Source organism: Carcharhinus amblyrhynchos, unplaced genomic scaffold, assembly GCF_965287045.1.
Source record: "Carcharhinus amblyrhynchos unplaced genomic scaffold, sCarAmb.v2.hapA scaffold_46, whole genome shotgun sequence".
Lineage (NCBI taxonomy): Eukaryota > Metazoa > Chordata > Chondrichthyes > Carcharhiniformes > Carcharhinidae > Carcharhinus > Carcharhinus amblyrhynchos.
Window position 1 is genome coordinate 1735993 of NW_027649787.1, and position 15377 is coordinate 1751369.

Genomic DNA, 15377 nt, shown 5'->3' on the forward strand with positions numbered 1-15377 from the left:
AACATTATCAACAAGTCAGCTGATGCCTGGGGACTTGTTTTCTTTCACAGAAAAATCCAAGGGTTTACATAGAATATAGAACATAGAACACTAGAGTTCAAACAGGCCCTTCGGCCCACATGTTGCGCTGATCACATCTATACCTACCAAGCCGGAGAACTATCTGTAACTCCCAATGCCACTGGATCCCTCATACTCATCCGGAAGTCTTTTAAAAGATCCCAGCGAGTTCGCCTCTTCCACCACCGATCACAGCCGATTCCATTCACTCACCACCCTCTGAGTGAAAAACTTACCCCTAACATCTCCTCTGTACTTGCTTCCCAGCACTTTAAACCTGTTTACTTTTGTTGTTCAGCAGGAGCCTGAGTTGGGTTTCAGCAACGGTGCATTTACCCTTGCTCCGGAGTTGGAAATTATGCTGTGTGTGAGTTACTGTTAGAAGCTGATGGAGGCTGCCATGTCCCAGTCCATTTCTCTCTCCAGAGGCTTTTTGGAAATTTCCGGGACTCGGAAGCCTGAGCGATTTAATCCAAAAGGATCAATTCACGACAGGTGTTAAAAAGCTGAAAATTCAGCATCATTTGAAAGTGCTTATCCTTTGTGCTAAGCTTAGGTAAGCTCGCATGTTTGGGGTATGTTGTTTGGATTGGAACTTCAGAGACAGCTGGCTGGTAAAGTTTATTCTACGTCATGTTCGAATCATGTAATTGGGAAATGTTATGCTCATTCTTTTGATTTAAATAGAACTGTATTCATAAATAAACTTTGTTTGATAAAAACTTCCATGTTGGTTATTTGAATCATACCCAGAATAAAGCACCTTCTGCTCAACTGTGCCAAATTCAAATGTAAGAACATAGGATTTAGTTTACAGAATTGTCATCACTGTTCGCCACATGTTCCCCCACTGAAATTTTGATGACCTGACCGGGCTCATTCCCCATTTCTCGGTCCAGTAGAGCTCCCTCTCCAGTAGGACTATCAACATCTTGTTCCAATGAACCTTCTTCGGCACATTCTACAAATTCCTCCCCGTCCAGACCCCCAGCCCTAAGGGATTTCCAGTCTATATGAGGGAAATTAAAGTCCCCCACTACAACCACCTTTTTTTTTTCGGCACCTATCCAGAATCTTCTTACAAATCCGCTCCACAAGTTTCCATTGGCTGTTGGGAAGCCTGTGGTATAACCCCAACAAAGTGACTGCGCCCTTCCTGATTCTGAGCTCCACCCAAAGTGTTTTGTTACATTATCCTTCCAAATAGTCCACCCTCTGTACCGCTGCAATCTGCTCCTTAACCAGTATTACTATTCCACCACCTCTCTATCTCCTCCTCTATCTCGCTTAAAACGCTTATACCCCGGAATATTCAGCTACCAGTCCTGTCCTTCTTTTAACCAAGTCTCTGTCACTGCAACCACATCCAGGTTCCCCTCCTGTATTAAAGCTTTAAGTTCATCTGCCTTGCCTATTCGCTCCTTGCATTTAAGCAGATGCACTCCAGACCTCCAGGCCCACTGAGTTCATCCTCCCCGAGATTGCTCTTCCTGTAAGGTAGACTTGTCTTGGCCTCATGCCCGCCCCCCGGTCACTGCACTTGCTGACGTGTTCTGATTCCCACCCCTGGAGAATTCTTTACAGTTTTGTTGGACTTCTCTGAGGAACGGTGTCCTTCCTACAGAGGGAGTAAAACGAAGGTTAACCAGGCTGATCCCTGGAATGTCAGGTCTGTCGTACGAGGAGAGATTAAGTCAGACAGGGTTATATTCAATGGAGATTAGAACAGAGAGAGGGGACGTCGTCGAAACGTACAAAATTCTAACAGGGTTAGAGGGGGCAGATTCATAAAGAATGTTCCCAACGGCGGGGGAATACAGAGCAGGAGTCAACGTTTGAGGATAGGGAGTAAATGTTATTGGACTGAGGTGTGGAGAAATTTCTTCACCCAAAGAGTGGTGAATGCGTGGAATTCACTAGCACTGAATACAATTGATGTCAATATGTTATGTGACTTCACCAAGAAACTACAAATAGCTTTTGGGGCTAAAGGGATCAAGAAATATAGTGGAAAGGAAGATCTGAATATTTCATTTGGCGATAAGCTGACATCATGATGAATGGCAGAGCAGGTTTGAAGGGCCGAATGGTCCGCGCCTGCTTCTAGTTTCTATGTTTCTATGTTCCTTTGTTTCGAGATAGTTACAATGAGCGGGAAATTATTACTTCCTGGTTGGACATGCGCTCGAAAGCCTTCCCTCTTCTGGGAGAAAATAATCTCCACTGTCAAAGCAGCTCCATGTGGTTTCAGTTCTGTGGTCCATAACAGAAGATGATGCGAGTTGCTGAGGACTTCCTGTGGAAACTCATACACAGGATCACCTGCGTGCAGAAAAACGCCAACGCAGCAAGTAATAGGCCTGGCAAAGCCTTTCCACAACCACCGGTTCAGCCCATAAACTCTCCAGTCCCGCCGCATCCAGCTCTGAATGGTGGCGGCCAATTAAACAACTCAGTGCAAGAGGAGGCCCCCAAAACATCCCAATTCTCAATGGTGTAGTTCACGGCAAACGTTAAGGCTAAGACATTCGCAGCAACGTGCAGACAAAACACAGACAGTCACCCAGACAGGGAATTCAATATGCGCCCCTTTGGATGGGCGGGGAGAGCGGTGGTAACCACTGTGCCACCGTGCATGAGAGCCCGTGAATGAGATAGACAAATGAAAAAAAAGTAATTTCACAAGTGTGTCTGTATTTATGAGAGAGACAATTCCTTGATGTATAGAAGACTGACTGTGTGTGAGTGAAAATGAATTATGTACCGTTGTCTCCGCTCAGGTGGGAATGTTTATTCTCTGCTTCTGTGCCTCAAAGAGGGAAAGGAAAAAAAGTGATTGATAGAGTTCGAATAAACTAGAATGAACTGATTGGTAGAACGGAGACTTTTGTGATGTGCTGCCTTGGAAAATTATAGACATTTAGTAAAATGTGTTCTGATTTCTGATTTGACGTCATTAATAACCTGGCGTTTCACATCCACTTCAAATGAAAAGAAAAACGGAGTGAGTCAACAATTTCAGTTCATTCACAATTTTATAATTTCCCATGTTTTGAAAATTTATTTTGTACACTCTAAGCAATGAGTCATGTAGTAGAAGGGCAGGGTGGCACAGTGGTTAGCCTTGCTGCCTCACAGATCCAAGGACCTGGGTTTGGAACCTGGCTTGGAACACTGACTGAGTGCAGGTTGCACAATCTCTCCGTGTCTGCGCATGTGTCCTCTCGGTGCTCCAATTTCCTCCCATAGTCTAAAGATAAGCAGGTTCAGTCGATTGGCCTTGGTAAAATTCATTTAGTGTGTTGATATGTGGAGGGGAGTTAGTGGGGTAAGTACAAGCAGTTACAGACTAAGCCCTGGATAAGATGCTTTGTCGGAGAATCGGTGCCCACTCGATGGGACCAATTGGTCTCTTCATCCTCTGCAGGATTGTATGTCTGCATGTAGCAGCTTGGCACATCCTCAACAGTGTTAATATTCTGAGGAAATCACATAGATGAGGACCAATAAAGTTCAGAATAACTCCAAACTGCACCCCTGACGGATGTTTGGAACCATTTCCCTGAAGTTTATTTGTTCAGGAAGACAGAACAACTTCAGAAAGAAGATGAAGGTCATAAAGGACTTGGCAAAAAAAAATGTATGCAATCCTGTGCAAAATTCATTACTGGTCCCAACCCTATTTTGGAAATCAGCCAGACATTTTCACAGTTCGATAGTCAGTAACGGCATGTGTTTCCACAATGTTCAGCATCTGGCAAAGGGCTGTATCAGGGGAAGAATCAGGGGAAGAATCCTCGCTCAGAAGAATTCCCCTTCCCTTTCCATTCTGAGGATGCCGACTTTTGAATTAAATAAATGATTTGTCGGCATGAATGAAGAACTGACACCCTTCCCAGCATGAAGGCGTGGCCAGAGTTTGACAAAGAAAGCGAAAAGGGGAAAAGAAAAGGGAGCAGGCAATATTTCACTTTGAGAGAACTGGATAATAGGGACATGCATGGGTAGAGTTCGAGCGGCACCCTGTGGTCAGGACGAGAAACTGCATCAACCACAGCGGCTTTAACACACTAAACCATGTGAAATAAATATTTCGCCACTCAACATTCTTGGCATAATCTTAGTGACTTGTGGTGTGTTTTCAATATGGATTCCTTGCTCCGCGATGTCAAGATATACTCCAAACATCGCAATAAATCCCAACAATGTAATGGCTTTCCAAACTGCTTGGGTGCCTTCTGGTAAACGTATGTACTGCACAAGATCATCCAAGCTATCTGATTCATAAAATCATAGAATCCCAACTATACATTTGGCTCACTGAGCCTGCACCAGCAACAATCCCCTCCAGACCCATTTCCCGTAATCCTAGGTATTTACCCTTCTAATCTCCCTGACTCTAAGGGGCAATTCAGCAGGGCAAATCAATCTTACCTGTCCATCTTTGGCCACTAAGGGACAAATAAGAATGGCCAATCCACCTTACCAGCACATTTTTGGTGTGTAAGAGGAAAGAGAAGAACTGGTGAAAACCCACACAGACATGGGGAGAAGGTGCAAACTCCACACAGATGGTCACCCAAAGATGTATTTAAACCAAAGTCCCTGGGGCGGTGGGGCAGCAGTGCTGACGACTGTGCCACCGTGCCGCTCATACTGGAATGTCAGAATGCCCCAATCCTTCAAGCTTTAAAAATTCCCTGATTCTCGGACCTTTCTACATGAGTGGTAAGTTTTGCAACTTTTCAATATTGTACACCACCTGCCACTTAATTAGTCTATTAATTAGGGTTAGAGTTAGAACGGAAAGTGAAAGCAGATTTCCTCAAGCCTGCAACAACAGATGTGGGGAGTTCATTAGGATCATTCCTAATATGAGCAAATATTTCACCAAAATGAACTGAGTAGAGAGTGCAACGATAGTTTCATTAAAGTAGAGTCTTGCCTGATGAATATAATTGAATGTTCTTCGGAGTTTACTAACAGTGAGTTAGTAATTTATCTGTGAATGCAAAGTACATGACTCTTCCACAAGATGGTCACCAGCCGATTATTGTCAAACTCCACACTGCAGGGAATTAGAACTATAATATTGTGGTTGCCATTTGATTGAGAGGTTGGGAACAAAGAGTGAAGGCAAAATGATTGCCAGTTTGTGGGGAGTGCCCTTCACCAGTGAAGATTTGAGGCATGGTTGCTCTTTCACCATATTTAATAATGGTTCAGTTGAAAGATTTGAGAGTTGGATATTTGTGTAATCAGTTCAGAGGTGACGTGAACACATGGAGGGCGGTAAGTTCCAAACGGACTCGAAGAAGTGGTGAGCAAGGTGGAGTGTGGGTGCGCTTGGCAGACCGACTTTGCAAACCCTCCTGTTCCCATGATTGTGGAGTAGTTTGTGAAAGTTCCAGTATGGAATTATCATCTGTCAACTGGTCATAGAAACACATCCAACAAAAACCCAACATGGATTCAATGGGCGAATAGTCTCTTTCTAAGCCGAATCATTCTATGATGTTATGCAACGCGTTGAAGGTTTGGGGTAATCTAAAATATTCATGGGCCGAAGGCCCCCTTCCTTAGGGAATCTAGAATTCTCTATGATTTGTGATTCTTTCAGTGTGACCTGCCAGTAGCAGGATTTCCCAAAAATCCCACAGCCCCTTGGAAACAATATGAAGCCAAAGGGATTCCCTTCAAATAACTGAAATTTCCCCATGCATTCGCCCGAGGGAGGCTCCAGTTTTCACTTCAAATGATTGGACATTGTGTTTGGGATATTCCACTGGAACCGTGTTCATGAAATTTTGAGTGATGCCAGAGAATTTCCTGAGTTGCATTGAAAATATTCTGATGGTTGTATCGCTCAAATTGTTCACAGGAGCTATATTTCTTTGCAAATGTTGATGCGTGAATATGAACTGATTATTCTATTTGTACAAAGCTCATCCGCCTTGAACTTGGTCAACAATAAACTGATAATGAAATGTCCTCTTTGTGAGACTGCGATTTCTGTTGAGCTGGCAATATCAGATATTTACATATCTGTGATCCCGGATGTCTGAAAACACGGGTGAAAGAAAACACCACGCAGAAATGTTTATTTGTGTCAGAACATGGACGGACTCAATTTGACAGTTAGAACAATCAGAACAAGCATTGAATTGACAACCTTTTGTCCTCCAGGAGAGACAAGGCTAAAAGTGGGAGGGGAGAGAGAATGTAAACGTTAAAGATACGAAAAATAAGTCAGCGCCGACGCAGACAGTTTATTTCCATTCGTGCGGAGTCAACAGAAGGAACTACCAGGGGTATAATACAGTCACTAATCAAGATGACAAATGCATTCACAGGTTTTAAATCGGTCCAACGAGGGGCATACACGCGATGGGTCGTACGAGGGCTGCTCTTGGATGTCCGAGAAGAGCCGAGTGCTTCATGTCGTTAGTGTGTGCTTATACTGGACCAGATACTGGGCAAGACGACAGCTTAGTGACTATCGCTGATTGCTGTGCAGACACATGGATTTGGGCCGGTGTCTGTGGGAGTTTGCGCATTCTCCCCTTGTTTGCGTGGGTTTTCTCCGGGTACTCCGGTTTCCTCCCACACCCCAAAGATGTGCTGTTAGGCTGGTTGGAGGTAATAAATTGTCCCTAAATTCGTTTCCCTCAATGTGGAATGCCAAAGCATAGATAAGGGTCATGGGTGGAGGGGGAACTGGTAATGTCAAAATGGCGGCGCGGGCTCGTTGGGCCGAAGGGCCTGTTTCCCGGGCTGTTTTTGTCCTTTTGTTCTTTTGCTTTGTTCTACCAAAAGTCTTTCATAGGAGGGTAGGGATTGTATGGAAGTCGTTCCCACACTGAGACGACCAGCAGAGATACACTTGTTTGGAAAACTGGATGGGCTCAGGAAGGAGAAAGGAAAAAAAAATTGCGAGGTTGATAACGTGTGTGTGTGTGTCGCGGGGCGGGGGGGGGGGGGGGCGGTGTGGGGGCAGTTATGCAGATGTGGGAGGAAGTTCCTGTGAAACATAGCTATCAGCTCGGAGTAAATGGCCCACAGCCCGCTCATCACGAACTGAATTATGACGCAAAACTGGGACAAAGACATAATGAGAAATATATTGGGTGAAATTGTCACAAAGTTATTTGCAACATTTCGAATCTTTCTTCATTGGCTACGTGTTTTCTTCACTCAAAATATAGTCGGGTGTTTGGAATTCATTCAATGCAACATTCTGCTTCCTCCTGTGCCCATTCGAATTCCAGAAATGGCAAGTTGCTGTTCCTGTTGAATACTTCTTCCTGTTCAATTCAGCAAGTTTGCCTTTTCAACACAGTTTGGATGAGTCTTAATGCGTATTTGGCACGCGCTAGTAAATGTTTACTGTTGCAGACTGAGGCTCTTATGAAGAGGAAACGTTGAGCCACAATTCGCATCGCTCTGAAGTTTATAGTCCGCCATTTTTACCAGCAGCACGTTGTCTCCGCATTTTCACCACGCCTTCCAGTCCTCTGAGTTACCGCAGCCCACCAATATTGTATCATCCTCGGTGTTGTTGTATCTCGTTGCATCAGTCCTCCTTTGGAAGAGCGGATTTGCAGGGTTAGAACAACTGAGAGAGTAAGCCGCGGAGAAAATTAAGCCAATACCTACTTTCTATAATCGGAATTTCGCGGTGAAAGAATGAATGATTTGCAGCTGAACAGAAGCGTTCATGGGAAACAATCATCAATATATCCGGTGGGAAGATCTGCTCCTCTGGGCTGTGGATGAGTCCATGGCCACTGTTCAAATTTGCATACGGTTAAAATCTCAGATTGTTTTGTTTCTGTTCACTTGCAACCATCATCCATTCTGGAAAGGTCAGCCACATGCAGGGCTGCAAGACGGAAGCACTTCATGTCTTAAATGGAGGCCATGAGGAGAGAGTCGAGGTGTCCAACCTATGTACAGGGAATCACCAATGTCCACTGTGTGTAAGGAACTATAGAGTTGCCCCACACCAGACGAACATGGTCACGAAGAGGCATTCACTTGGGTGATAAGTGTTAGTCATTATTTGAAGACGGACAATTGCAAATAGGAGCACGACAGGTGGATACATTTGAATTAAATTATTAACGAATTCGATTAAAATCTAATTGAATCTATGGTGGGCATGATGTTATCGGACAACACATTTTATGAAATTGGGTACACAATATGGAAGCAGACTAACGTTGCGCTCAGAGCCCCCCACTTAAGATCACGTGGGAACTGACACAGACTCGCAGGCAAGGACATGCTTTTAGAATGCAAATGAGGCCTAGCACACAAAGAGAACCGGACAGGATGGCACCTACAGGAATTAAATTAAAAATTACACCACATCAGCACCTCTGATCTTATCAAGCAACCCTCTATGGAGACACCTGAGGATTAGCATCACTAAGGGAGCATCCCTGGCCCCACAAACTTCCTGATAATAGTCAAACACCCATTGTTCAAACCCCGGAGATTCTAAACCATTAATAAACCCATCAGACAGAAACGATTAACACACACTTAAAACCATCGTTACAATACTTGAAGACATCGAAACAGGATGGTCAGAGTCGAATACTGTAAACAAAACATTAGCATTTGAATTGTACAATGTATCAAGTTCAGGTATAACTGTAACCCATTGCGGCGGGTCTTTAGAGTGCTTTCGGGACAGTTCTGTTTGAATGTCCTAACCGCACCTCCGTCGGCGTTAAAATAAAGCTGCACCACTATTGAACCTGACTCTGAGTCTGTTGTGGTCGTGCTCGCCCACACGCGTTAACAATGAGAATGCGATCGATCACGGTTTTATTTCCGGCAGATAGTCGCCCGTCTATATCTGGTATTGCCGATCTCAGACACCAGAACAATGCCAGCAAATCGCTCGTTTCAAGTGTGGCAAACAAAATCCGGAATTGCATTCAGTGCAAGGGCGGAGAGAATGGAAGTTTGTTATATCTGACCTGCAAACCCGGGTCAGGGAAACACTTCCGCATTTCAGTGCCAGCCGAAGAGACAATGTCAGAATGGTAGAGTGTGGTCACAAACATTGGAGAGGAGAGGCATATTCAGTACCTCGAGAATATTCTATCTTACAGTCACATTGTGGCTGATCTCTATTTTCACTGCAGCTCCCTGTTCAGGAACTTGTACTCACCGCCACCTCCCCCCACCACCCCCCCCCCTCCCCCCCCCCGCCCAAAACTAAACAGCTTGCAAATTGTCGAATTCCATCCACAAAAGGCTTCAACAAACGGAGTTCCAGTTTTGTGAGAGACAACAAAGCGTGTTCCCTTTCCTTTACTATCTTGATAAGTACCTAAAACATATTTATCAGTCTCAAGTAGGCTTGCATTCACGCTGCATTGCAATTGCTGCGAAAATCTCCGAGTCACCATACTCTAGCGCATATTCGGGAAGACTGAGGGAGAATTTTACACGGCCAATTCACCTAATCTGCACATCTTTCGGCTGTTGGCGGGAACCGGAGAACCCGGAGGAAACACACACAGACACAAAGAGAACGTGCAGACTCCACAGAGGCAGTGACCCAAGTGGGGAATCACACCTGCATTCTTGAAGCTGTGAGGCAGCAGTTCTAAATCTTGGTCCAGAATTCAAGCGAACTAAAATCACCAGGAATACATAATTAAGATATACAATTTCGCTGCTGAATGACTAACGTTTCAGTCAATCGGACCAAATGTTTCCTTTCCTCGTTTCTCATGGCGCTCGGGTCAAGCTTGCAATATGAAATTGCCCACAGGTGGCGCTGAATCTGTTCAGCGCAAATGTCTGCGCCTTGTTGTCCAACGAGGGGCAGACACGCGATGGGTCGTATAAGGGCGGCTCTTGGATTTCGAGAATAGCTTACTACTTCATGTCGTTAGTGTACGCTTAAACTGGACTCGAAGCTGAGCAACACGACAGCTCAGTGACTATCACTGTTTGCTGTGCAGGCACATGGAATTGGGCCAGTGTCTGTGGGAGTTTGCGCATTCTCCCCGTGCTTGCGTGGGTTTTCTCCGGGTGCTCCTGTTTCCTCCCACACCCCAAAGATGTGCTATTAGGCTGATTGGAGGTAATAAATTGTCCCTAAATTAGTTTTCCCTCAATGTGGAATGCCATAAGTACAGATAAGGGTCATGGGTGGAGGGGGGAACTGGTAAGTTAAAATGGCGGCGCGGGCTCGTTGGGCCGAAGGGCCTGTTTCCCGGGCTGTTTTTGTTCTTTGTTCAATCCCTGTTTGAATATTGTCATGTATTTTTCGTTCATAGGTGATCAACATAAATAATTTCAAAATGATATTCGAAGCACAGAGTGATATTTAACGGGGGAGTGAGGGGTTGACATCAAACTGATTTTGTGTTTTCAACATCACAGTTCCCTAGAAATAGCTGAACCTTCTGTCGTTCTTGTGTGGGAAACCGCTTAAGATCATCGAACCCAAACATTTGAAAGTGAAAATGCAATTTATCAGGGCATTGAGAAGCTTTATTGCTCCTGAAGTTGTTTAAAGTCACTCAATAACACCTCAATACACCAAGCTCTCTGATATGGAACTGGTGAATTGAAAAGGGAATTAAAAAAAATGTTGGGTGCTGGCCGACAGAACACATATTATTGTCGGGACAAGAATCAAAGAATTAACAGGCAATTGGGCCTAACTCTTTTGGTAAGGAAACTGGAGGGAAAAATATATGAGGGACGGAACTAATTTCCATTTGGGGAGGCAAGGATGAATATAGGATTCTCAGCATGTGTTTTTTCTCAAAGGGAAATCATGCCACACGATTTCTACTGTTTTAATTCGAGGAGGTGACCAGGGAAGTAGTTGCGGGCAGTTAACTTGATCTACTCTACATGGTCTTCAATAAGGATTTTGAGCAGGCCACATGGGAGGCTGATGAAGAAGATAGGAGCTCATGGGACCCAATCAATTTTTCAATTGGCTTAGTCATAGGGTAAGATCTTTGCCTGGATCGAAGACAGACTGACTGGCAGAAGGCAGACAGTGAGGAGGAAGGGGGCTTTTTCGGGGTGGCAGCCGGTGACTAATGGAGTGCCTCAGGGATCGGTGCGAGCACCACAAATTTTCACAATATACATTAACGATTTAGAAGAAGGAACTGATGACACTGTTGCTAAGTTTGCAGAGGATACAAAGATATATGGAGGGGCAGGTAGTATTGAGGAAGCGGGGGGAGGGGGAGCTGCAGCATGACGTGGATGGGTTAAGAGAGAGGCCAAAGAGGCGGTGATTGGAATACAATGTGGCAAAATGTTCCGGTTTACACTTTGGAAGGAGGAATGGAGGCATCGACTATTTTCCAAATGAGGAAATGCTTCAGGAATCAGAAAAAAAACAAAGGGCCTTGAGATTCCTTGTTCAAGATTTTCTTCGGGTTAACGTGCAGGTTCAGTTAGTAGTCAGGAAGGCAAATAAATTGTTAATATTGATGTCGATTGGGATAGAATACAAGATCAGGGATGCACTTCTGAGGCTGTATATGGCTCTGGTCAGACCACATTTGGAGTATTGTGAGCAGTGTTGGCCCCATATTTAAGGGAGGATGTGCTGGTCTTGTAAAGGCTCCAGAGGAGATTCACACGAATTATCCCTGGAATAAAGAGCTTGTCGGATGAGGGAATGTTGGGAACTCTCGGTGTGAACCCATTGGAGTTCAGAAGGATGAGGGTAGATCTTTTTGAAACTTAGAGGATATTGGGAGGCCGGGGTAGAGTTGATGTGGAGAGGATGTTTCCACTAGTAGGAAAGCTAGAACCAGAGAGCTAAAGGGATCTCAGGCTAAAGGCCCAATACTTTAGATCAGAGTTGATGAGTAATTTCTCCAGCCGCAGAGTCGTGAATCTCAGGAACTATTTGCCGCAGAAGGATGTGGAGATCAGGTTGTTGAGTCCGTTTAAGACAGAAATAGATTGGTTCTTGATTAATAAGGGGATAGGGAGTTATGGGGAAAAGGCAGGAGAATGGGGATGAAACAAGACTGAATGGCGGAGCAGCCTCGATGGGCCCAGTGGCCTAATTCTGCTCCCATGCCGTATGGACTTACAGCTTTCCCCCCTTCGCAATGGGCTCAATGCCCAAGGGGCTTCGATATATTTGAACTCCAGACATCAACACAAACTACTGGCTCTCCAGAGGGAGCACAAATCTTTACTGCCAAAAACTAATCTATCGAAATCTCAGCTTGGAAGGCAAACCCAGCTTCCCTCGCGGAAACAGCACGAAACAACACTCAGTATTGTAGACAGAATCTCTGTGTTGTGTTTTTGCAGGACGCATTTGTTACATCAACCACCGGAATATATCACAAAAAATAAATGCAATTGCTTCCCAAATTGTTTGGGATACCTCCTGGTAAATGCTCAGATTGCCTTGCACGTATTCATATATCACAGCTGCGTAAATGCAAATCACAGAAGGCCCATCAGCTCGGTGCTGTAGTTAATATTCCATACATGCCTCATCATAACGCCTCTTCCTATCACCCCATCAAAACAACCTTCTTTTCTCTTCCTGGTGCCTCCCCCCGTTTTCAATTCATTTCGTTTGCGACATTCATCTCAGCCTCTTCTAGCCAGTTACACATTCTTCCACCTTTTTCCCTCGGATAAGATAATAGAAAATTCTGAAACCATGTACCAATAGTCTCTAAAACAGCATCTCCCCTGCTTGCCTGCCAACTGTGTTTTGGATGGACCAGCCATACATTAAGCTGATCTTTCTCTGCAGCTGAGCCATAACTGGAGATCTATATTCGGCACCCTTTCATTTCCTTCTCCTCTGTGTCCTCTATGAACGGCTAATTTTGTCCATATAACGCACGAGAAAAACACGTTTCACTGCATACCAATACAAGTGACAATAATGAATGAACTCAAATCATAGATCATAGAACATAGATGATAGAATCCCAAAAGCGCGAAAGGAGGCCGTTCAGCACATCGAGTCCGCACAGAACGCAATCCCACCCAGGCCCTATCCCCGTAACCCCATGTATTTACTCTGGCAAGTCTGCCTGTCACCAGGGAGAATTTAACATGGACAATCCGTCTAACCCTCATATCCTTGGACTGTGGCAGGAAAGCGGTGCAGGTGGGGGAAACCCACGCAGATACAGGGAGAATGTGCAAACTCCACACAGATAGTGCGAGAATGCTGGGAATCGAACACAGGTCACTGCAGCTGCGAGGCAAGAGTCATAACCACCCTGACACCGTGCCACCCCCACCGTGCCACCGCCAATAACTGTGACAAAATTAAATCAAGTCACAGAAATCATAAAAACTCGAACAGTGCAGAAAGAGGCCATTCGGCCCATCGAGTCTGCACCCACCACAGTCCCACCCATATATTACCAACTCACCCCTCTAAGCTAAACAACCGAGGACACTAAGGGGTAATTTAGCATGACCAATTAACCTAACCCGCACATCTTTGGACTGTGGGAGGAAACCAGAGCACCAGGAGGAAACCCACGGAGACACAGGGAGAACGTACAAACTCCACACAGACAGTGACCCGAGCCGGGTATCGAACCCATGTCCCTGGAGCGGTGAAGAAGCAGTGCTAACCACTGTGCTACCGTGCCGCCCTCGACGTCTCGCTGAACGTTTTATTTTGCTTTTCCTGTATAGCGTGCCAGAAACTACATTATTCACTGTTTCCTCATACAAGTGACCATAATAAATTAAATACATTCAAATTAAATCAGACCATATATCCCCCAATCTCTGAATTCGCCATTGCATTTATTGGCCGCTATCTTAAACAGGTGACCAATTCATTTGAAATAGTACATGTGTCCTATCAACAATTTCATACTTGGAACGTCTATTTCCTGTCAAGCCTCAATCTTCACTCGTTTTACAGAAAAGAGCTTCCGCCTGTTCAATATTCCCTGATAGGTAGGCGCTATCAGTTCTGCAATAACACTTGTGAAGTGTTTAGAGTAACGTTCCTCTTGTTTCTTTAACCTCACCAGATTTTGAGGAACCGTGCTTTGCTCTCCAATTCTGGCCTAACTGTTCTGAGTAGACGCCTGTGATATTTTGCAAAACATGCTGAGTGTGTACCAACACTTTGACAGTTCATAAACAGGAAAACGACAGAGACCTGTCTGCCTCTGTGCATTTTTTCAACCACAACCGTGTATTTATTAACATACACAGAGCGGAAATTTCACACCTCCCTCACGCAGAGAGAGCAAGAGCGAGTTTTCAGTGAGAATCGGATCGGGGGCTCAGAGTCTCGCCGCCTGGATCAAGGACAATGAGTTTCCTCGGGATCTGTGCATTGTTCCATCTCTTCCAGGGTGAGATATCCTCATTATATTCAGATAGAGTGGAGAAGAATTTACATTGGCGAATTAACAATGAGCAGTTCCCAATGTCAGTTTGTCAGTAACCACAGAAAGAAAAATCAGGTGGGAGATGAACGGTAATTGTAAGGAGGGGGGACCGAACATGTTTTTATTAAATGCAGCGAGTTGTTATGATCTCGACGGTGCTGCCTGAAAGGGCGGCGGAAGCAGATTCAATAGAAACTTTCAAAAGCGGGGAATTGGAGAAATGAGGGGCCAGGATTAGCAGTGATATTAGTGGGAAAGAGGAGGGCGAGTGACCTACTGGAAAACTCTTTCAAAGCTCCAACACTGACACGAAGGCCCGAATGGTCTCCCTCCCAGATATGCAGAACTGTGACATGAAACTCAGCATGCAAGATTTACTTAACAACAAATGTATTAAAGTTTTAAGTTTATCTATTAGTGTCGAAAGTAGGCTGACATTAACTCTGCAACACAGTGGAAAATGTAATGTATCTATCAATGAATTGAATGGAAATTAAAACGAATTGTCATCAAATAAGTGAGTTGGTTTCATTTACACCATTGGGGAGCGGGGCGGGGGTTGTAGTCAGTTAGCTGACTTTATAAACACTTGAAGAAAAGTCAAGCGCCCAAAGTTTGCAGAGAGAAAAAAAATCAGCAAGTGTTGGGTGAGAGAAAATATCAGTGAATTCTGAAATACTTCAATTTATTTAATCCTCACTGGTCCCATGTGTTCATTCCGATGTTTACATTAGATTTTCTGCTGAATAGACTCGGATTGCGCACTGGAGAAAACAGCGCAACCAACACAGTAATCAGCGCGATTTTAAGTGTTCCTGAGCTGGGCACCTCGTATTTTTTGTCGTTGTTTCTCGATTTGCCCCTTTATTGGCATTTGTTTGACCAGGGCTGTTTTCAGGCAGGACAACTTGTGAT